This window comes from Bos grunniens, chromosome 6 (genome assembly GCF_055505025.1).
Source record: "Bos grunniens cultivar Pamir isolate PY7600 chromosome 6, Bosgru_T2T1.0, whole genome shotgun sequence".
NCBI classification, from domain to species: domain Eukaryota; kingdom Metazoa; phylum Chordata; class Mammalia; order Artiodactyla; family Bovidae; genus Bos; species Bos grunniens.
The window spans coordinates 106,784,148-106,806,805 of NC_141170.1; the positions used below are offsets into that span (position 1 = coordinate 106,784,148).

Below are 22,658 nucleotides of genomic sequence, written 5' to 3' on the forward strand. Positions count from 1 at the left end.
AACTCTGTCCATAATTCTTCAGGTACTACATCTTTCTACTTCACCTTCCTGAGATGGCCAATATATAGATGCACCTAGAGAATATCATAGTAAGTGAAGTAAGTCAGAGAGAGAAAGAAAAATTTACGATATCATTTGTATCCTTATATTCTTGGAAGGAAAGCTATGAAAAACCTGGACAATGTATTAAAAAGCAAAGACATCACTTTGCCAACAAAGGTACATATAGTCAAAGCTATGGTTTTTCCAGTAGTCATGTACAGATGTGAGAGGTGGACCATTAAGAAGGCTGAGCACTGAAGAATTGATGCTTTCAAAGTATGGTGCTAGAGAAGACCCTGATAGTCACTTGGACAGCAAAGAGATCAAACCAGTCAATTCTAAAGGACATCAACCCTGAATATTCATTGAAAGGACTGATGCTGAAGCTGAAGCTCCAATACTTTGGCCATCTGATGAAAAGAGACAACTCATTGGAAAAGATCCTGATGCTGGGAAAGATTGAAGGCAGAAGAGAAGAAGGCAACAGAGAATATGATGGCTGGATGGTATCACTGATTCAATGGACATGAACTTGGGCAAACTCCAGGAGATAGTGAGTGACAGGGAGACCTGGCATGCTGCAGTCCATGGGGTCACGAAGAGTTGGACATGACTGAGTGACTGAAGAATAACAATAATCACTTATATGTCGAATCTAAAAAATAATACAAAGGAAACTATACACAAAATAGAAACAGCCTCACAGACATAGAAGAAACTTAACAAAGAGGAAAAGGAAAAGACAGGGATAAATTTGGAGGATGGGACTAACAGATACAAATGATGTAAAACACACAAACAAGGATTTACTGTGTAGCTCAGGGAACTGTATTCAATATCATGCAGTAACCTATAATGGAAAATAATCTGAAAGGACTAAAAGATATATGTGGCTAAATCACTTTTCTGTATGCCTAAAACTAACACAATATTATAAATCAACTATATTTCAATTAGAAAACATATAAGCATTTCTATATTTAAATGTATAAAACATAAGCATATATGATCATTGCTAGTCCCCTTATATATATATTTGTTTATATATATGAAGAATGTGAGCAAATGTTAAATTATAATATTATAATTATTATGCTTAATAAAAAAATGATCAATATTGAAAATAATGTCAACACTTAGTAAGAGAGACAAGGATGGAAATTAGAATGCATTAGAAAAAAGATAAATTGAAATATGTCCAGAAATACTTGCAGTATTGGCCCTGTAAACCACAACATGGTTTACATTTCTTATCAAAACCGTAGTGTTTCTGAGTCAGCTCTAGAGCCATCTGAATCACTTAATATGCACTTAACCTCAGGCGGCAGCATAAGCTGATGGCATGTCTGGCTTTGTTCACTTAGAAATGTTTTAAAATCTCATTGGTTTGGGTGAACTTTGCCATCTTTAGCAGGTCCTTCTCTCTTATTCACATTTGCCTAGATTAAGTGAGACTATAGACTTGTAGAAAAGTAGGTGTTTTTCTTAGCAGCTTTGGGTTCACCATGTAAAGTGAGCAAGAAGTCAAGCTGGTATTTCACATGCATTTGGCCACTAATGAGTGAAGCAAAGTTTCATATTTTATATCTAATTAGTTGTGGTGAAAGGCCTGATTCAAAATACAAATATAACCACAGAACCACTGTTCAAAAAATACATGATTTTTTATGACATTTTGTTTCTATGAAAGATAGCTGATATTATTTGGGAAATCATTTTTAAAATTAATTTTTTTTTAAATATACTGAGGCCAGGGAAAAAGCTATTTAGTTTATTGGTCAATCTTAGTTATTATTTATATTTTTTTCTGGCCATTTATGCTCCCTCTGGGGATAATATTTCATTAGAAAATTCTCATTTATTTCTCCCTTTATCTCCCCAGGCCCTTTATAGGGAACACAATAATACCAAGCTTGACAAACATAAAACTCTTCTCCTGATGATATATTTTGTCATATTCCTTTTATTATACAGTACTGTATCAGTGTAGAATTACCCCCATCATAATTGTTGAAAGCTAAATGAATGATAACACAATTAACTATGTGTTAAATATCCGTATCCATGTTCATGCAATAAAAAAAGCTGTTTCATGCTCATGACACAATTGACATGTCATGAATATGCCAGATTCTTTCTTCACAAAATGCTTAGAATATATCTGTTCTATTTTAAAGAACTGAATGATACAAGTAATCTCATTTTATCATCTTACTATTTTTGAGTATGCAATGAGTACTTTTATACAACATTTGTCCACTGCATGCTTGCTAAGTTGCTTCAGTCATGTCTGCCTCTTTGCAAGTCAATGGACTATAACCTGCCAGGGCTTCTGTCACGTGGGAAACCCATTTGTCCACTAGTACTAGCCAAAAGGAATGCCTTCGCTTGTCTGATGGCATACTTCTTAATTTTAAATAAAACAGATTAGAAAACGATTGGATCTGAGCTCTAAAGTTACTCAGAATATATTGATACAGAATTTCACAATTTCATGACTGACATTTTTAGAAAATAATGCTTTATTCCTGATCCACTCATTAGAATAAGGGATAGTAACATACACAAATCCAAGAATTATGACTCAGAATAAAATTCATTAGCTATAAAATTAGAATAATAATGGAATTTTTAGAACCTGTTTCTTTAAAGCTGTTTCCTTCCAGACCAAACACACAAACTCCTGATGTCAAAACCAGTGGTCTAGACTAGAGAATCCTTTTTTTTTTTTTTCTGTTTTTAAATCACTTTTTACACAAACTGACAACTAGAGTTGTTAAAGACTTTTGTATATATATTGAAAATTAAACCTGTTTTTAAAAGTTTATGATTTTAAATCTGTTAACCACACTTTGGGATTAAAATTTTAAATGGTGAGTACAACATTCACATATACAACTTTAGATGTTACTTTGACAATAAAGGCAAAAAATGATACCTTCTGCCCACTAGTCTCATATTGAGTAACCCTACAATTGTCTGAGTTAAACTTTGCATACACATTAATACTGAAATCCTTAGTTTCATTTGTGTAGCTATAATGACTTTACATTCCCATAATTAACCCATTACCAAAAATTGAAGAGAGGTTGTTCTGAGTTTACTCCTTAGAAAATCCTGAGTGATGACAAGCATGAACATCCTGCATATAAGCAGACTAAAAATAAGATTTCTTGATAAAGCCTCTGTGCTTCCTGCTGCTTTTCACCACCAGATCATTCTTTAGAATAAGTCCTTCAGTTCAGCTGTACTTCTCATTTATTTTTGTTCTCCAAAATCACAGCTCTTTGGTTGGAGGCTGAGAAAGTTGGTGGGTGGAAATGTTGTGTATGTAAGTGAACACATCCTGTTCAGCTCACTCTCCATAGACAAGGCTCCAACAACACACTGCATCATTCATCTCTCCATTCATCAAACACCCAGTGAATACATAATATTTGAATTTCTGTGCTGGGATTGCAAAGACCAAAAAAGAAGAAGAAAAAAAGTGGTGTGAGGAATTTTCCCTGTGAAAAGTCTGAATACTGGTATAGGAAATGTAATTACAAAAACAGAATGAGAACTTCGAACAATCATGTGGTTCTGAAATTACAAAATGACCTAACTGTAGCACAAATTAGGACCCAGAGAAGGGCTGATCACTCACTAAATATCAGTCAAATGAACAAGCATATCATGACACTCTTCTGGGATGCGAGCCAATGTATAAGACATTAAACAGAAAAAAAAAATAAGATTTTTATTTTGCAGTGAATGAGACAGAAAATATTTATTTTCTGGCGATACAGTATATACCAAGAATACTGAAGAAAAAAAATTATTTGAAAACCCTTAGAAAGCAGACAATAACTCAATAAAAGGATCAGGTGTGTGAAAGAAATGAAAAACAATAGCTTTTCATTAAATAATTATCACTTAGCAGATATAATGAAAAAAAAGTATTTCATTCCAAACAGCAAAAAATACTACCACGGGATACATTCTGAGAAGAAAAAGCATGATCCACATGAAGAAAATCGAAAAAATTTACTAGAAAACAAGAAAAATTCTCATGCGTACAGGCATAAAACTTTTTGTGAGAATAGTGTAATCATGTCAGTTCTTCCCAAATTAATTCATACCCTTCTTATAACTCTAAGTGAAAATAATTGTAAGATCATTCAAAAACTTTAAAATACACATTTGAATATTTATTTGGAATGGTTAAAAAGAGAAAATTGAGAGAAACCAAACTTTTTTTCTTTCTTCCTTTTTTATTTTAAGCGTGGAAAAGTTGGACTGGGATCTTGCCCTAATAATGAATAGGTTTTTAAAATATATTATAAAGCTACAAATAGTGCTATTCATTACCATAGGAACTGGTAGATAAACTAATTAGACCATAGTATGTGTGTGTGTGTGTATATGTGTGTGTGTGTGTGTGTGTTAGTCATTCAGTTGTGTCAGACTCTTTGTGACCCCATGGATTGTAGCCCTCCAGGCTCCTCTGTCCATGGAATTCTCCAAGTAAGAATACTAGAGAAGGTAGCCATTCCCTTCTCCAGGGGATCTACTTGACCTAGGGATCAAACCCAGGTCTCCTGCATTGCAGGCAGACTCTTCACCATCTGAGCCGCCAGGAAGCCCCACATATATGTATGCTGTTGTTTCTGTGGTCAGTCATGTCCAACTCTTTGCGATGCCATGGACTGTAGCCTGCCAGGCTCCTCCATCCATGAGATTCTCCAGGCAAGAATATTGGAGTGGGCTGCTAAGCCCTCCTCCAGGGGATCTTCCCAACCCAGGGATCAAACCCAGGTCTCCCATACTGCAGGCAGCTTCTTTACCATATGAGCCATCAGGGAAGCCAGCTATAAATATACAAAATATTATGTATTATAATTTATACATATATATATGTAGTTGTGGATTGATGAGTTCTTCAATAAATGGTGTTGAAAAACAGCCTTTACTATGAGAGGATGTGTTAGTTTAAACCTTCTCGTTTCATCATATAACAAAATAAAACCCAAGTGAATCAAAAAGTTAAGTAAAGAAAATTTTAAATTATACTAGAAGAAAATTTAACTGAAAATATCTCAGGATGAGGGTAGAATATATGAGGCTATATATGCTGTGGGAGAAAATATAAATGAAAATATTGATAGATTTCAAAACTAAAACATTTTTAAGTTTTTCTGTGAGAAAAAAATCATAACAGCAGATGAGAAATTAGGAAAACATAATAAACCAAGTTAAACAAGAAGTTAATATACTTTTCATAGAGAGATTTTTAAAGATAAATGAAACACAACTTTAGTTCTAACAGATAAACTGGAAATGATGCAGACAATTCATACATGAAAATATACAAAGGCAGGAGGGGAAGGAGAGGGTGGGATGAATAGAGTGTAACACTGACAGATACATACATGTGTAAAATCGATACCTAGCAGGAGTCTGCTGTATAGCACAGGGAGCTCAGCCCAGTGCTCTGTGATGACCTAGAGAGGTGGAGTGTGGGGGAGAGGGGTGGGGAAGACTCAAGAGAGAGGGGGTATATGTATAGCTACTTCATGTTTTCTCCAATTAAAATAAAATAAAGTATACAAACTGCCAATAAATATAATTTTAAACTATCAAACTCACTATTAATAAAAGGAATGCAATAAAAAATAAGCTGTTATAAATTTTAAAAACTGCAGAAATACCCAGTAGTGCTGAACATGATTAGAAAGGCTGTTACATAAATTGCTAGTCAAAGTCTAAAATACATCTCCTGGAAAGCAATTTTTAAGAAAACACATTTACCTTTATTTATATACATTTATCTTTGCATGATTTAAAGAGAAAAATTGTAAACAACTTAAATATTCAATTATAAGGAAATGGTGTAACCCTTTTGTTGCATCTATATAATGGAATATTAGATCACTGGTGAAAATTCAGATTTTAAAAAATTATTTGTTATTATTTTTTAATACAGAAGTAATACCACTTTGTGGAAAATCAGAAAATAGTTTAAAAAAATACCTAATAAACAAACAAAAAGATTACTGATAACCTAACCATACAGAGAAATATTTTTTTTCTGTTTTAAATTGAAATATAGTTGACATACAATATTATAGCAGCTTCAGGTATACAATGCAGTGATTTGATGTTTATATATATTAGGAATTGATCAGCATGGTAATTCTAGTAACCATCTGTCACCATATGAAGTTATTAAAATATTGTCAACTGTATTCCCAGTTCTGTGCATGATATCCCCATGACTTATTTATTTTATAACTGGAAGTTTGTACCTCTTGATCTCATCATCTATTTCCTTCAACTCTCCCTACCCACTGCTCCCTGCCCCAAGAAGACTTTTTCAGGTGTAATTTTTTCCTATCTTTAAAGTTAAGATTGATTGTAGATTTAATGCTTAACCTATCACTTTGTATAAATTTATCCTGGAGATTATATATGAGTGTTATGTGTGGTAAAGAGAGGGAGAGAAAGAATAGAGCTAGAGGGAATGAGACAGCTAGAGGGTGAGAGAGAAAGAGGGAATAGGAATTCCTTGGTTAAAAAGAGACTTGAATTAAGGCAGACCCTATTGTTGCCTGGCTGTTTTTTGATCTACTACAGCTTTCTGTAGACAGTGATTGGAATAAGAGCATATATGTGCATTGGATTATTTGTGAAGACGGCTACCCCAAATTCCTTCCATCCCTGTACACGTACACCTCTCCTTCCAACTAGAGGTCGAATTTGTTTTCTGCTGCCCTTGAATCTGAGCTGGCCCCAACAGTGGCCCCACCAGTGGCTTTGACCAGTGAACTGTGACAGTGGTGTTGGTTGACTTCTGGGCGTATATCTGAAGAGACTTTGCAGCTTCTGTTTTTTCACTGTCTTAGAAGCCAGGCATCATGTAAAGAATTTTAACTATCTGGCTAGGAAAAGTTCATGGGGAGATAGGGATGGCCTTGGAGGATGAGAAATCATAAAAGAAAGGAGAGAGACCTAGTCAATTCCCAGTCATTCTCAGTGCCCAGGTGAGCGCCAGGTTTGTGCGTGAAGCATTTTGGATCCTCCAACCGCAAGTGAGCTGACCCCATCACCTGGAGCAGAGACTAGCTACCCCTAGTGCAACCGATCCAAACCTATACAAAGGCAGAGTTGTCAGCCATTTCATTGTTGTTCTAAACCATAAAGTATTGGGATAATTTGTTATGCACTACTGAATTAGCTGAAATACTATATGCACTAGATTTGGCTAATGAAAAGAGGGGCTTCTAAGGCACAGGGCCAAGGGTATGATCCTTCCTCCCCTTGTTTTTTTTCCTTCCTGAAATATGACAGTTAGAGATGCAGCAGCTACCATATGACAACAAGGTGATGAGAGTCAGGATGAAGCCTTTTATGCTAAGTATAGCAAGAAGAAAGATGGAAAGCTTGCTGATGGCATTTTTGAACGACTATAACTGCCTTACATCTGCCTATCTCTAGAATTCTTGTAGAGGAATAAGCACTTGTGTGTTTAAATGTTAAAGATATCTGTTAGGTTTATTGTCCCTTCCAGCCAAATGTAATTTAAACCAACTTAGAAATCAAGAAAGGTCTATTTACCTATTATCTATCTATCTAGGTATCTATCTACCTATCATCTCTCTCTTTATCTAGCCATCTATCATCTATCAAAATGAATAAGTGAACAAAAATGGGATGTAATGCATCAAAATCCACTTTCACCTTTTATGATTAGTGGTCCACTACTTTAATCACAAATAACTTCACTGAGTTTTGCTTTCTTCACTTATAAATAAGGGTAAGCAGTGTAGTTGCTATGCAGTGTTGTTGGGAGGTAGAGAAAATATATGTCAGTTCTTAGATTTGTGTTCATACTTGTAAGCACTGAATAAATGCTAGCTTATAATTGTTTTATAAAGTTTTCATTTTCATTTGTCTATTTTGCTTCTTCCGTTTTCTACAATAATTAATCTTAAAATCAGAAAACAGAGAAGAGCAAAGAATTTTGTAGAAAAACCTCTAGATGGTACTTACATTGTTAGATGTTATGGAAAAACCTGAACAAACTTTTTGGCCAACCCGATACAATATTGTCTACTGTATAAGGTAATACCACCTTACCTGCCTCCTGAGAAACCTGTATGCAGGTCAAGAAGCAACAGTTAGAACTGGATATGGAATAACAGACTGGTTCCAAATTGGGAAAGGAATATGTCAAGGCTGTATATTGTCACCCTGCTTATTTAAATTATATGCAGAGAACATCATGCAAAATGCTGGGGTAGATGAAACACAAACTGGCGTCAAGATTCCCGGGAGAAACATTAATAACCTTAGATATGCAGATGACACCACCCTTAGGGCAGAAAGAGAAGAACTAAAGAGCCTCTTGATGAAAGTGAAAGAGGAGAGTGAAAAAGGTGGCTTAAAACTCAACATTCAGAAAACTAAGATCATGGCATCCGATCCCATCACTTCATGGCAAATAGATGGGAAAACAATGGAAAAGTGAGAGACTTTATTTTTTGGGTTCCAAAGTCACTGCAGATGGTGACTGCAGCCATGAAATTAAAAGACTCTTGCTCCTTGAAAGAAAAGCTATGACCAACCTAGACAGCATATTAAAATACAAAGACATAAGAGAACAAAATGGCGGAGGAGTAGGTGGACGTGGAGTACATCTGTCTCCATGGATACGTCAGGAATACACCTTCAGACACAGAAGTGCATGCAGAACACCAGCTGAGAGCGGACAGGAGTACCTGACCAGCGGAAAAGAATATATAGACCCAGGCGAAACTGGGTAGGACAAAGGCACTAGGGGGAAAAGCAGGAGTGTTAGTAGGACTGGGCCTGCCCTCAGTGGGTGGGGGAGCTGAAGCAGGGGCCGATCCCCACAGCGGGGCAGTTGTCTGAGTCAGAGAAGAAGCAGTTAAGGCTGAGAATGAAACAGCTGATCTGTGACAGATAGCCTAAATGGAATGAGAATCAGACAGTCCTTACCACAGCCATACATACTCTGGACAGCGACGCAGGGAGTTTAGGGATTGTGGGGCAATCCCAGGGCAAGGGCTGCTATTGACTGTGGAGAAATGGATCCAGGCAATGCAAGCGAGGAGATTGTGGTGGGAATGCCAGGGGAGGAAAGCCAGGCAGCCATGGAAGCAAGGTGATACTGCTAAGTCACGCAAAGCAGGTGGAGCCATCACCATAGCCTCTCTCTCCCCACATGCCAGCATCCGCAGCTGAACAAAAGAGAGACCAGACCATCAAATACCTACAGAATAGGACCCCACCCAGGGTGCCGCTTTAAATGCCTGACATGCAGATCTACAGAGTAGGACCCCAGCCAGGGGGGGCCCTGTATGTGCCTGATGCACCAAACAACAGAGAAGGACCCCGGGTAAGGGAGCACTCTAAGTGCCTGAACGAGTGGAGCTACAGAGAAAGACTGGCCAAAGAGGCCTTCTGATCGCCAGCTACAAAGAGGCTCGAAAAAAGACTCTGATAGGGCCATAACTCCTGTGGTGGAGGCAGTCTGTGTTGCTGCAAACTTGGTGCCTCCAGAGTCCCTGCAAGCCAAGCAGCTGTGCCACCTTCACGCTCAACTCTCACTGGGGCAGAGCTGCCACAGGAAAAAAAAAAATTCTTGCATCTGCGCATGTAGGGTTGCTTCTGTAGTGTCTGACTCTTTGTGACCTTGTAGGCTTCTGTCAGCAAAGGGGATTCTCCAGGCAAGAATACTGGAGCGCATTGGCCAATACTGCTTGCCATACCCTTCTAGAGCACTGTATTTCCTGCTGCCCTAGCCACCAACTCCCCTGAGTACCTGGTGCTGCCAGAACTCCTGCAACCCAAGCAGCTGTACCACCTCCACACCTGGCCCTCACAGGGGCAAACCCAAGCCCTCCAGGGCATCCTGAGTAGCAAACCCCAATGAACGACCTACATGCAGAGGTGGAAATAAAACCACAATTGAAACCCAGGGGCAGTGTGACTAAGACCCAAAACCTTCCCACCAGCTGTACAAGCTGAAGATTAAATCAACATGATCAACTAGGCAGACTCTGTCTATGGAATATATAAAAGGTCACTGAGAGCTCCCACAGAAGAAAATGCAGTAATTCTGATAGCTGTGGATGTTGGAGGCAAGAACACACAAGAGTAGGACCAGATTAGAATCTGAGCTGCCCCCACAGCAGGTCCAGAGACCAGGACAGTGTTGGAGGGCATCCTAGGGAGGTGAGGTGGACTGTGACTCCCAGTGAGGGAAAGGACTCTGACAGCAGTGACTCAAGATAAACATTTATTATTCTTATGTTTTCACTTGTTCCGTAGACTCTTTTGTATTTTTTTTCTTTTCTTCTCTCCTCCCCACCCCCCACCCCCTTGTTGTAGTTGTTGATTTTATTGGCAGTCAGTTCAGTTGCTCAGTCAGGTCTAACTCTTTGTGATCCCATGGACTGCAGCACACCAGGCCTCCCTGTCCATCACCAACCCCTGGAGTTCACTCAAACTCATGTCCATTGAGTCAGTGATGCCATCCAATCATCTCAACCTCTGTCATCCCTTTTTCCTCCCACCTTTCATCTTTCCCAGCATCAGGGTCTTTTCAAATGAGTCAGTTCTTTGCATCAGGTGGCCAAAGTATTGGAGTTTCAGCTTCAGCATCAGGCCTTCCAATGAATATTCAGGACTTATTTCCTTTAGGATGGACTGGTTGGATCTCCTTGCAGTCCAAGGGACGCTTGAGTCTTCTCCAACACCACAGTTCAAAAGCATTCATTCTTCAGCACTCAGCTTTCTTTATAGTCCAACTCTAACATCCATACATGAGTACTGGAAAAACCATAGCTTTGATTAGACAGACCTTTGTTGGAAAAGTAGTGTTTCTGCTTTTTAATATGCTGTCTAGGTTGGTCATAACTTTTCTTCCAAGGAGCAAGTGTCTTTTAATCTCATGGCTGCAGTCACCATCTGCAGTGGTTTTGGAGCCCCCCACCCCCACCCTGTCACTGTTTCCACTGTTTTCCCATCTATTTGCCATGAAGGGATGGGACCTGATGCCATGATATTAGTTTTCTAAATGCTGAGTTTTAAGCCAACTTTTTCACTCTTCTCTTTCACTTTCATCAAGAGGCTCGTTAGTTCTTCATTTTCTGCCCTAAGGGTGGTGTCTGCATATCTGCATATCTGAGATTACTGATATTTTTCTGGGAAACCTTGATTCCAGCTTGTGCTTCATTCAGCCAGGCATCTCGCATGATGTTCTCTTCATATAAGTTAAATAAGCAGGGTGACGATACACAGCCTTGACATACTTCTTTCCCGATTTGGAACCAGTCTGTTGTTCCATGTCCAGTTCTGTTGCTTCTTGACCTGCATATAGATTTCACAGGAGGCAGGTAAGGTAGTCTGGTATTTTCCACAGTTTGTTGTAATCCACAGAGTTAAAGGCTTTGGCATAGTCAATAAAGCAGAGGTAGGTGTTTTTCTGATACTCTCTTGCTTTTTTGATGATCCAGTGAGTGTTGGCAATTTGATCTCTGGTTCCTCTGCCTTTTCTAAAACCAGCTTGAACATCTGGAAGTTCACAGTTCACATACTGTTGAAGCCTGGCTTGGAGAATTTTGAGCATTACTTTGGTAGCATGTGAGATGAGTGCAATTGTGTGGTAGTTTGAGCATTCTTTGGCATTGTCTTTCTTTGGGATTAGAATGAAAACTGACCTTTTCCAGTCCTGTGGCCACTGATGAGTTTTCCAAATTTGCTGGCATATTGAGTGCAGCACTTTCACAGCATCGTCTTTCAGGATTTGACATAGCTCCACTGGAATTCCATCACCTCTACTAGCTTTGTTTGTAGTGATGCTTCCTAAGGCCCACTATGAAATCTAATTAAGCTTTTGAGCTTTTTTTTTTTTCCTCAGTCACATTCTTTATTGTTATTGTAAACCTCTACCTCTAAGTTGGGCTTTTGTAGTTCTATGGAGTTTTATTTTTCTTTTAAAAAATTTTAAAATCTATTATTATTTTTCTACATTTATTCCTTTGTCTGCTTTTCCTACTGTTCTTTTCCCCTTGCAGTTAATCTATAATGTATATATAAATCTTCTTCATCTACCTCAATTTGACTTTGCATATCTATTGTTTCTTTCCTTTCGTCTCAACATATTTGTTAGTTTTATTTTCATTGTTTTATTTCCCAATTGGCACCTTACTTTAGTTTTGTTTTCCAGTTTGTGCTTTAGTTAGTTTTGTTGTGGTAGATATAATTTTTGGTTTCCTTCATTCGCCAGATCAATCTATTGTACTTTATTTTTGTTGGACTGCTTTGATTTTGCTTTTGGGTGTATATGTATATGTGTATATTCAGTCACACTTTTTATTGTTATAAACCTCTGTCTCTATGTTGGCCTCTTGCAGTTCTGTGGAGTTTTCCTTTTTTCTTTCTTTTCCCATTTTTTTCTCTTTTCTCTCTTTTTTTAAAAAATAAATTTAAGGTTTAATTTTTTAAAACCGACTATATTTTTTCTACATTTATTCCTTTGTTTGCTCTTCCTACTGTTCATTTCCCCTTTCAGTTAATCTCTAATGCATATAAATCTTCTTCATCTACCTCTATTTAACTTTGCATATGTATTCTTTCTTTTCTTTCTTTCCTTCCCTCTCAACATATTTGTTGGTTTTGTTTTCATTGCTTTATTCCCCACTTGGCACCTAGGTTTAGTTTTGTTTTCCAGTTTGACTGCTTTAGTCAGTTTTGTTCTTAGCTGGTAAATATAATTTTTGATTTCCTTTGTTCTCTGGGTCAATCTACTGCACTTTATTTTTGTTGGACTGTTTTGACTTTGCTCATGGGTGTATATGTATATGTGTAGATTCCATGATTTTAGTTAATATTTGCCTGATTTTGTAGTTTCCATTTGTCTGGGGTTCATCTTTGGTTTCTCATTTTTGGATATTCATTTTAATCTCACTTAATGCCATAACAAACCACTTGTGTAATGTTTGTTCCTGACCAGGGATCAAGCTCTGAGCCTTTGGAGTGGGAGCACTGACTCCAAGACCCTAGATTACCAGAGAACTAACCCTACTACTACTACTACTACTACTACTACTACTAAGTCACTTCAGTCGTGTCTGACTCTGTGTGACCCCTAGATGGCAGCCCACCAGGCTCCCCCGTCCCTGGGATTCTCCAGGCAAGAACACTGGACTGGGTTGCCATTTCCTTCTCCAATGTATGAAAGTGAAAAGTGAAAGGGAAGTTGCTCAGTCGTGTCTGACTCTTCGCGACCCCATGGACTGCAGCCTACCAGGCTCCTCCATCCATGGGATTTTCCAGGCAAGAGTACTGGAGTGGGGTGCCATCGCCTAGGTTGTATCAAATAGTGAGAACTCACACAAAGGAAAATAGTTGAATACAAGACCAGGAATCACCCAACCACCACTAGCACCCTGTGCAGAACACCTCATCTAAACAACAAACAAAACAAAAATACAAACCCAATCTTCAGCAGACAGGATTACCTCCTTAGCCTTGCCCATCAGAGGAAAAACAAACAAACAAAAACTCAGCACAATCTCACCCTATATGAAGCTTACACAAACCACTGGACCAACCTTAGGAGGGCAGAAACAAAAAGGAAGAAAGATTTCAACCTTGAAGACTGGGAAAAGGAGACTTCAAACACAGTAAGTTAAAAAAAAAAAAAAAGGCAGAGAAATACTGCACAAATGAAGGAACAAACTAGAAACACAGAAGTCCAAATAAATGAAGAGGAAATAGGCAAACTACCTGAAAAAGAATTCAGAATAATGATAGTAAAGATGATCAAAAACCTTGAAAACAAAATGAAGAAAATTTAAGAATCAATTAACAAAGACCTAGAAGAATTAAAGAATAAACATACAGAGACAAACAACACAATTACTAAAATTAAAAATACTCTAGGAGGAATCAATAGCAGAATATCTGAAGCAGAAGAACGAATCATTAAGCTGGAAGATAAAATGGTAGAAATAACTTCTGAAGAGCAGAATAAAGTAAAAAGAATGATAAGAACTGAGGATAGTCTCAGAGACCTCTGGGACAATATCAAACATACCAACATTTGAATTATAGGGGTCCCAGAAAAAGAAGAGAAAAAGAAAGGGTATGAGAAAATTTTTGAAGAGATTATAGTTGAAAATTTTCCTAACATGGAAAAGGAAACAGCCAATCAAGTGCAAGGGGTACAAAGAGTAACATACAGGGTAAACCCAAGGAGAAACAAGCCAAGACACATACTAGTCAAACTAACAAAGACTAAATACAAAGAAATTATATTAAAAGCAGCAAGGGAGAAGCAATAAGTCACATACAACCAAAATCCCATTAGCTCAACAGCTGATCTTTCAGCAGAAACTTTGCAGGCCAGAAGTGAATGGCAGGATATATTTTAAGTACTGAAAGGGAGAAATCTACAATCAATATTATTGTACTCAGCAAGGATCTCATTCAAAATTAATGGAGAAATAAAAAGCTTTTCAGACAAGCAAAAGTTAAGAAAATTCAGTACCAGCAAATCATCTGTACAACAAATGTTAAAGGGACTTATATAGTCAAGAAATACAAAAGAAGAAAAAAGATCTACAAAACCAAACTCAAACAATTAAGAAAATGGCAGTAGGAACATATATATCAATACTTACTTTAAATGTAAATGGATTAAATGCTCCAACCAAAAGACTCAGACTGGTTGAACGGATAAAAAAACAAGACCCATATATATGCTGTCTACATGAAACCCACTTTAGACCTCAAGACACATATAGACTGAAAGTGAGAGGATGGAAAAATATACTATATGTAAATGGGAAGCAAAAGAAAGCTGGAGTAGCAATCCTCATATCAGACAAAATAGATCTTAAAATAAAGAAGATTACAAGTGATAAGGAAGGACACTACATGATAATCAAGCGATCAATCCAAGAGGAAGACAAAACAATTGTAAATATCTATGCACCCAACAAAGGAGCACCTCAATACATAAGACAAACACTAACAGACGCAAAAGGAGAAATTGACAGTAACACAATAATAGTAGGGGACTTTAACACCCCACTCAAACCAAGGGACAGATAATCAAAACAAAATTAATAAGGAAACACAAATCTTAAATGATACATTAGATGAGATGGATCTCATTGATATCTTCAGGACATTCCATCCAAATGCAGAAGAACATTCTCCAGGAGAGACCACATCTTGGGTCATAAATCAAACTTCCATAAATTTAAGAAAATTCAAATCATATCAAATATCTTCTCCAACCACAATGCTATGAAACTGATATCAATTAGAAGAAAAAAAATGTAAGAAACACAAACACATGGAGATTAAACAATACATTTCTAAATAACCAACAGGACAGGTTACTGAAGAAATCAAAAAATTTCTAGAAACAAATGACAATGAAAACAGGACAACTCAAAACCTATGGGATGCAGCAAAGGCAGTTCTAACAGGAAAGTTTGTAGCAATACAATCCTACCTCAAGAAACAAGAACATCGAATAGACAACCTAACTTTACACCTAAAACAAGTAGAAAAAGAAGAATAAAAAAGCCCAAAAATTAGTAGAAGGAAAGAAATCATAAAGATCTGAGCAGAAATAAATGAAAAACAAATGAAATAAACAATAGTAAAGATTAATAAAACTAAAAGCTGATTCTCTGAGAAGACAAACAAAATTGACAAACCTTTAGCCAGACTCATCAAGAAGAAAAGAGAGAAGATTCAAATCAACAAAATTAGAAATGAAAAACGGGAGGTTAAGCAGACAATGCAGAAATACAAAGGAATATAAGAGACTATCATGAACAACTACATGGGAATAAAATGGATAACCTGGAAGAAATGGCAGATTCTTAGAAAAGTTCACTCTTCCAAGACTGAACGAGGAAGAAACAGAAATTATGAGCAACCCAATTACAAGGACTGAAATTGAAGTTGTGATAAAAAATCTCCCAAAAAACAAAAGCCCAGGACCAGATGGCTTCACAGGAGAATTCTAGCAAACGTTTAGAAAAGAGCTAAGGCCCATCCTTCTAAAACTCCTTCAAAAGATTGCAGAGGAAGGAACACTTCCAAACTCATTCTACGAGGCCACCATCACCCTGATACCAATCCAGACAAAGACAACACAAAAAAGGATTTTATGGGTCAATATCACTGATGAGCATAGATGCAAAAAGCCTCAACAATATTTAAGCAAACAGAGTTCAGCAACACATCAAAAAGCTCATACCCCATAATCATGTTGGGTTTATTCCAGGGATGCAAGGATTCTTCAATATATACAGATCAATCAAGGTGATATACCATATTAACAAATTGAAAGATAAAAACCTTATGTTCATTTCAATAGATGCATAAAAAGCCTTTGACATAATTCAGTACCCATTTATGATTAAAATTCTTCACAAAATGGGCATAGAAGGAACCTACCTCAACGTAGTAAAGGCCATATATGATAAGCCTACAGCAAACATTATTCTCAATGGTGAAAAATTGAAAGCATTCCCCCTAAGATCAAGAACAAGACAAGGGTGTCCACTTTCACCACTGTTATTCAACATAGTTCTGGGAGTCCTAGTTACAGCAATCAGAGAAGAAAAAAGAAATAAAAGGAATCCAGATTGGAAAAGAAGAAGTAAAGCTCTCACTGTTTGCAGATGATATGATACTATGCATAGAAAACCCTAAAGACAGTATCGGAAAATTACTAGAGCTAATCAGTGAATTTAGCAAAGTTGCTGGATACAAAATCAGTACACAGAAATCACTTGCATTTCTATATACTAACAATGAAATATCAGAAAGAGAAATTAAGGAATCAATCCCATTCACCATTGCAAAAAATAGAATTAAACATCTAGTAATAAACTTACCTAAGGAGACAAAAGAACTGTACACAGAAAATTATAAGACACTAATGAAAGAAATCAAAGATGACATAAACAGATTGAGAGATATTCCGTGTTCCTGGGTAGGGAGAATCCATATTGTGAAAATGACTATACTACCAAATGCAATATACAGGTTCAGTGTGATCCCTATCAAATTACCAATGGCATTTTTCATAGAACTAGAAGAAAAAAAATTCACAATTCATAGGGAAACACAAAAGACCCTGAACAGCCAAAACAATCCTGAGAGAGAAGAATGCAGCTGGAGCAACCAACCTTCCTGACTTCAGATTATCCTATAAAGCTACATCCATCAAGACCGTATAGTAGTGGCATAAAAACAGAAATACAGACTAATGGAACAAGGTAGAAAGCCCAGAAATAGACCCGTGCACCTATGGGTACCTCGTTTTTGACAAAGGAGGCAAGAATATACAATGGGGCAAAAACAGACTCTTCAATAAATGGTGCTGGAAAAACTGGACAGCTAGATGTAAAAGAATGAAATTAGAACACTTGCTAACACCATACACAACAATAAACTCAAAATGGATTGAAGACCTAAATGTAAGACCAGAAACTATAAAACTCTTAGAGGAAAACATAGGCAGAACACTCGATGACATAAAGCAAAGCAAGATCCTCTGTGATCCACCTCCTAGAGTAACACAAATAAAAACAAAAGTAAACAAGTGGGACCTGATTAAACTTAAAAGCTTTTGCACAGCAAAGGGAACTATAAGTAAGGTGAAAAGACAGCCCTCAGAATGGGAGAAAGTAATAGCAAATGAAACAACTGACAAAGGATTAATTTCCAAAATATACAAGCAGCTCATATAATTCAATGCCAGAAAAACAAAAAACCCAATCAAAAAGTGGGAAAAAGACCTAAACAGACATTTCTCCAAAGAAGACATACAGATGGCTAACAAACATATGAAAAGATGCTCTTCATTGAAGAAATGGAAATCAAAAGTACAATGAGATAACCCTTCACACCAGTCATAATGGCCTTTATCAAAAAGTCTACAAACAATAAATGCTGGGGAGAGTGTTGAGAAAAGGGAACACTCTTGTACTGCTGTGAATGTAAACTGATACAGCCACTATGGAAGATTCCTTAAAAAACTAGGAATAAAAGCATCACATGACCCAGGAATCCCACTCCTAGGAATATACCTGAGGAAACCAAAATTGAAAAAGTCACATGTATCCCATTGTTCATTGCGGCACTATTTACAATAGCTAGAACATGGAAGCAACCTAGATGTCCACTGACAGATGAATGGATAAAGAGGTAGTGGTATATATACACAATGGAATATTATTCAGCCATAAAAAGGAACGCATTCAAGTCAGTTCCACTGAGGTGGATGAACCTAGAACCTATTATACAGAGTGAAGTAAGTCAGAAAGATAAAGATAAATATTATATCTAACATGTATATATGGAATATAGAGCTATGGTACTGAAGAATTTATTTACAGGGCAGCAATGGAGAAATGGACATAGAGAATAGACTTATGGACATGGGGGGAAGGGAGGAGAGGGTGAGCTGTATGGAGAGAGTAACATGGAAACTTACATTACCATATGTAAACTAGATGGCCAATGGGAATTTGCTGTATGGCTCAGGAAACTCAAACAGGGGTTCTGTATCAACCTAGAGGGATGGGATGGGGAGGCAGATGGGAGGAAGGTTCAAAAGGGAGGGGCTATATGTATACACATGGCTGATTCATGTTGAGATTTGAGAGAAAACAGCAAAATTCTGTAAAGCAATTACCTTCAATAAAAAATAAATTAAAAAATAAGCAGAGATATTACTTTGCTGACAAAGGTCTCTCTAGTCAAAGCTATGGTTTTTCCAATAGTCATGTATGGATGTTAGAGTTGCACTATAAAGAAAGCTGATCGCCGAAGAATTGGTGCTTTTAAACTGTGGTGTTGGAGAAGACTCTTGAGAGTTCCTTGGACTGCAAGGAGATCCAAAAGGAAATCGGTACTGAATATTCATTGGAAGGCCTGATGCTGAAGCTGAAACTCCAATATTTTGGCCACCTGATGAGAAGAGCTGACTCATTGGAAAAGACCCTGATGCTGGGGAAGATTGAAGGCAGGAGGAGAAGGGGACGACAGAGGATAAGATGGCTGGATGGCATCACCAACTTGATGGACGTGAGTTTGAGCAGTCTCCAGGAGTTGGTGATAGACAGGGAAGCCTGGTGTGCTGCAGTCCTTGGGGTCACAAATAGTCAGACACAACTGAGAGACTGAACTGAATTGAACTGAACTGAATACAGTATTGAACTCCAAAGCAAATATAAAATTCCATTGAAAAGTGGTTGAGTTTCAAAGTTTTGCAGCTTGGAAATATTTATTAACTACCTGAAATATTCATCGGTATTATTTAAATATTTTGTTTAATATTAAATTGCAAAATGAATCTTTACATTATGCTCTTCTATATATTCTCGACTAAATGTGTGTAGTTTAAAATTATCACAATACCCCACCCAATAAAACTGCAGTATTTCTAGATGGTTATTCAGAAAACATCTAGCTGAACTTGCCTAAGATTTTTCTGAGCATATGGCAAAGAGCAGGGAGCTAACAGTTTCTGTTACTTATACTCACTGGATTTTTCTGGGTTGATATATTTTTGGAACTTTAATATTACTCAAAATAAAGTAGAGAAAACAGCACAAGGAATTTGATTATTTCTGACTGGTGCTTAATCCCCACTGTTGATGGAAATCTGGCAGTTGTAACATAGCAACAGAATCTGATGGCTTTGAATTTTAAGTTATTTTATAACTTAAAGGCGGATGTTTCAGTTTCTGTTCTGCTAATAACTGGGTGCCTATAATTATCACATTGTCCTGGTTTTTTAATGTGCAAAATTGGGTTATAATGTTGACCTTTTCTTTGTGTTTCTCTTTTTCAGAGTATTACTCTTTTCTAAATTTTTTATAGTGGAGTATCACAATGCATATAATGTATCTGGATAAAATAAAAATATATAACTAAGAAAACCACCACAAAGGGAATATTGAAATGAGAGAAATAAAATGAAATGGGGAGTAGTAAAATGTTTGCCAAGAGATACTGGGTGCTTGTTGGATATGGGCCATGATTTTGACTCTGTGTTCTCTAGCAGCCAATGAAAAAGCAATGGTTTACATAATTTAGAGAGTCAATAAGATAAAGCTGACCATATCAATAGCCATACCAAAAAAAAACCCAGTGGCCCCAGAAGCCCTGTGCTTCCAGGAACTTCTCCACAGTAGATGCATTAACACTTTCATAGGGCAATTTATTATACAATTCTTCAAAATAGGCCAATGAGAGCACACCAAAGTGTGATTTTGTGTGATCAGTCTAGATGGGACTGGAACACTAAAATTCAGGCACCAACTTTTGGATGGAAGCACCTAGAGAGACATGGAAGGATTACACAACTTTTACGCAATCTTTAATCAACCATGTTTCTTTCAAATGAATGAGTCTTTGTTAAGAACTGGATTGCCTTTACAACACACTGCCAGTTACATTTCAAGTTTATTGCCAGTTAAGTTTCAGTGGAGCTGGCAAGGAGAAATGACATTCTCTTGTTCAAGTTGAGTTCAGCAAGGACTGTGTGAGAACAGAGAGCCACCCTACCTATACACACAGATGGGCTGAGGAGTCATCTGTGGGCAGGACCAGGACTCTCCTCATGACCATGAACCATGGAATGATATTGTTTAACAGAATAGAAAAAAAAATTAAAGTGAAATCATAAGTGAAGAAACAGACATTTAAATAGGTGAAGTCTAAAACAAAAAAGTAGAAATAAGGTTTGATTTAAGGTAAAAAAAATTTATAAAGACAAATATAATTTTTAAAATATGAAAAAAGCAATTAAATTAAGAAAATGAAAGTTGTGTCAAAGAGGCTAGGTCTAAACAGTAAAAAGTTAAGAAAAAGATTATTAAGACTAAAAGTTTTAAGACTACAAAATGAAGTTACATTACATTAAAAATGTAGGAATAAGTTTTTAAGTAAAAAAATAAGAAACAGAAAATCTAAAATACAAAAATAAAATAAATTAGAATAAAAATCAGGAGTAAACATCATACAAGTTATTAATAGTAAGTTTTAAGTCAATATTGAGGTGATGGACCAAAGAAGTCATTTTTCGTTCAGGCAGAAAACTCAGCCACGCTGTAGGCAGGCTGGCAGGAGGAGTCCTTAGAGAGGAGAGGTGTGTGGTTAGAGGTAACCTCCCAAGTTAAGTCATCAGAAGGTGTGTCCTTCCTGAAAGAGCAGAGCTATGCAAATTCTTTAGCCTATATTTTTAGTATAGAGCCTCACTCTTGTTAGAAACATTCAGAATCATGAACAAAACTGTGATAAACATTTGTGTATCTACATCTTTAACATACATTTTTACTTCTTAGGAAGAGTACTGAAGGTTTAGTTGATTATGTACACATTTAAAATTTTTTAAATAATAGTGTCAATTTTTCCTCCTGTGGCTGATAGCAATTTATATATAAATTAGCAGTGCATAAAACATTGATTTCACTTCCCCCTTGGCTAACCCGGGTAATATACACTGTTTTCTTTGGTAATCTGATAGTTGAAAAATACCTTGTTTTAAATGGTATTTCTTTGTTACTGAGATTGAGCCAATTCTCATGAAAGGAAAATTTATTTATTCAGAACTTTTCCTTCATCTTTCCTCTGTCTGCTAATCTTGACATAAATATTAGAAAGCTTCTTGCAAGGTAGATAACTTAACTGGCAGATAACTTTGGAATAGTCAATACATGCAAAACATATTTGTCCATATTCCTTTTGCTAAACAGGTCTTTCCCAAACTTCCTGATCAATAGTTCTCAAATCTGGCTTGATTCCTAAGAAAATTAAAATAATGATTAATTAGTGACTAGTTGTTTGAATTCCCAATGTTAGTTGGTAACATAAAACACATTGACTCTTATGAGCATCTAGCTAGTTTAATTATAATAAAAAACGAGGGACTTCTCTGGTGATCCAGTGGCTATGACTCCTTGTTTCCAATGCAGGGGGCCCAAGTTTGACAGTAAAGAATCTTCCTGCAATGCAGGAGACCTAGGTTTGATCCCTGAGTCAGGAAGATCCCCCAGAGAAGGGAATGGCAATCACTCCAGTATTCTTGCCTGGAGAATTCCATGGACAGAGGAACCTGGCAGGCTACAGTCCATGGGGTTGCAAAGAGCTGGACATGACTGAGCGATTAACACCTTCACTTTCTTCACTTTCACAGGGAACTAGATACCACGTGTTGCAACTAAGAGTTCACATGCCACAACTAAAAAAGGTCCCATGTGCTGCAAGGAGGACCAAGATCAGATCCCTTGCGCTGCAATCAGGACCTGGTGCAGCTAAATAAATTAAAAAAAAAAAAAAATTAAACAGAGAGGCTACAAATTAAACTCAAACTGCTCTATTGAATAATCAAGAATAGTTGTTTTTATAATAATTGAGCTGTATTATCAATTTTGTTTTTTTTTTGGTATTATCAGAACTTGAAAATTAAAACAAAGTGACAAAATTGATATTTAAATTGCAGATAATATACATGCAATTCAAATTTTATTTTCTGAATATAATTTAGGAACTACACATTTATATTC

At 36.8% G+C, this 22,658-nt stretch overlaps 1 long non-coding RNA gene across 1 annotated transcript in view; it reads left to right on the plus strand.

Moving 5' to 3' along the window:
* LOC147371172 (uncharacterized) overlaps window positions 1-13,540 on the plus strand; it is a 64,536-nt gene extending 50,996 nt beyond the window's left edge. Inside the window, exon 3 of the long non-coding RNA XR_015165956.1 lies at window positions 13,064-13,540. This is a non-coding gene — a long non-coding RNA (uncharacterized LOC147371172). The remainder of the gene's footprint in view (window positions 1-13,063) is intronic.
* Window positions 13,541-22,658: the final 9,118 nt, after the last annotated feature.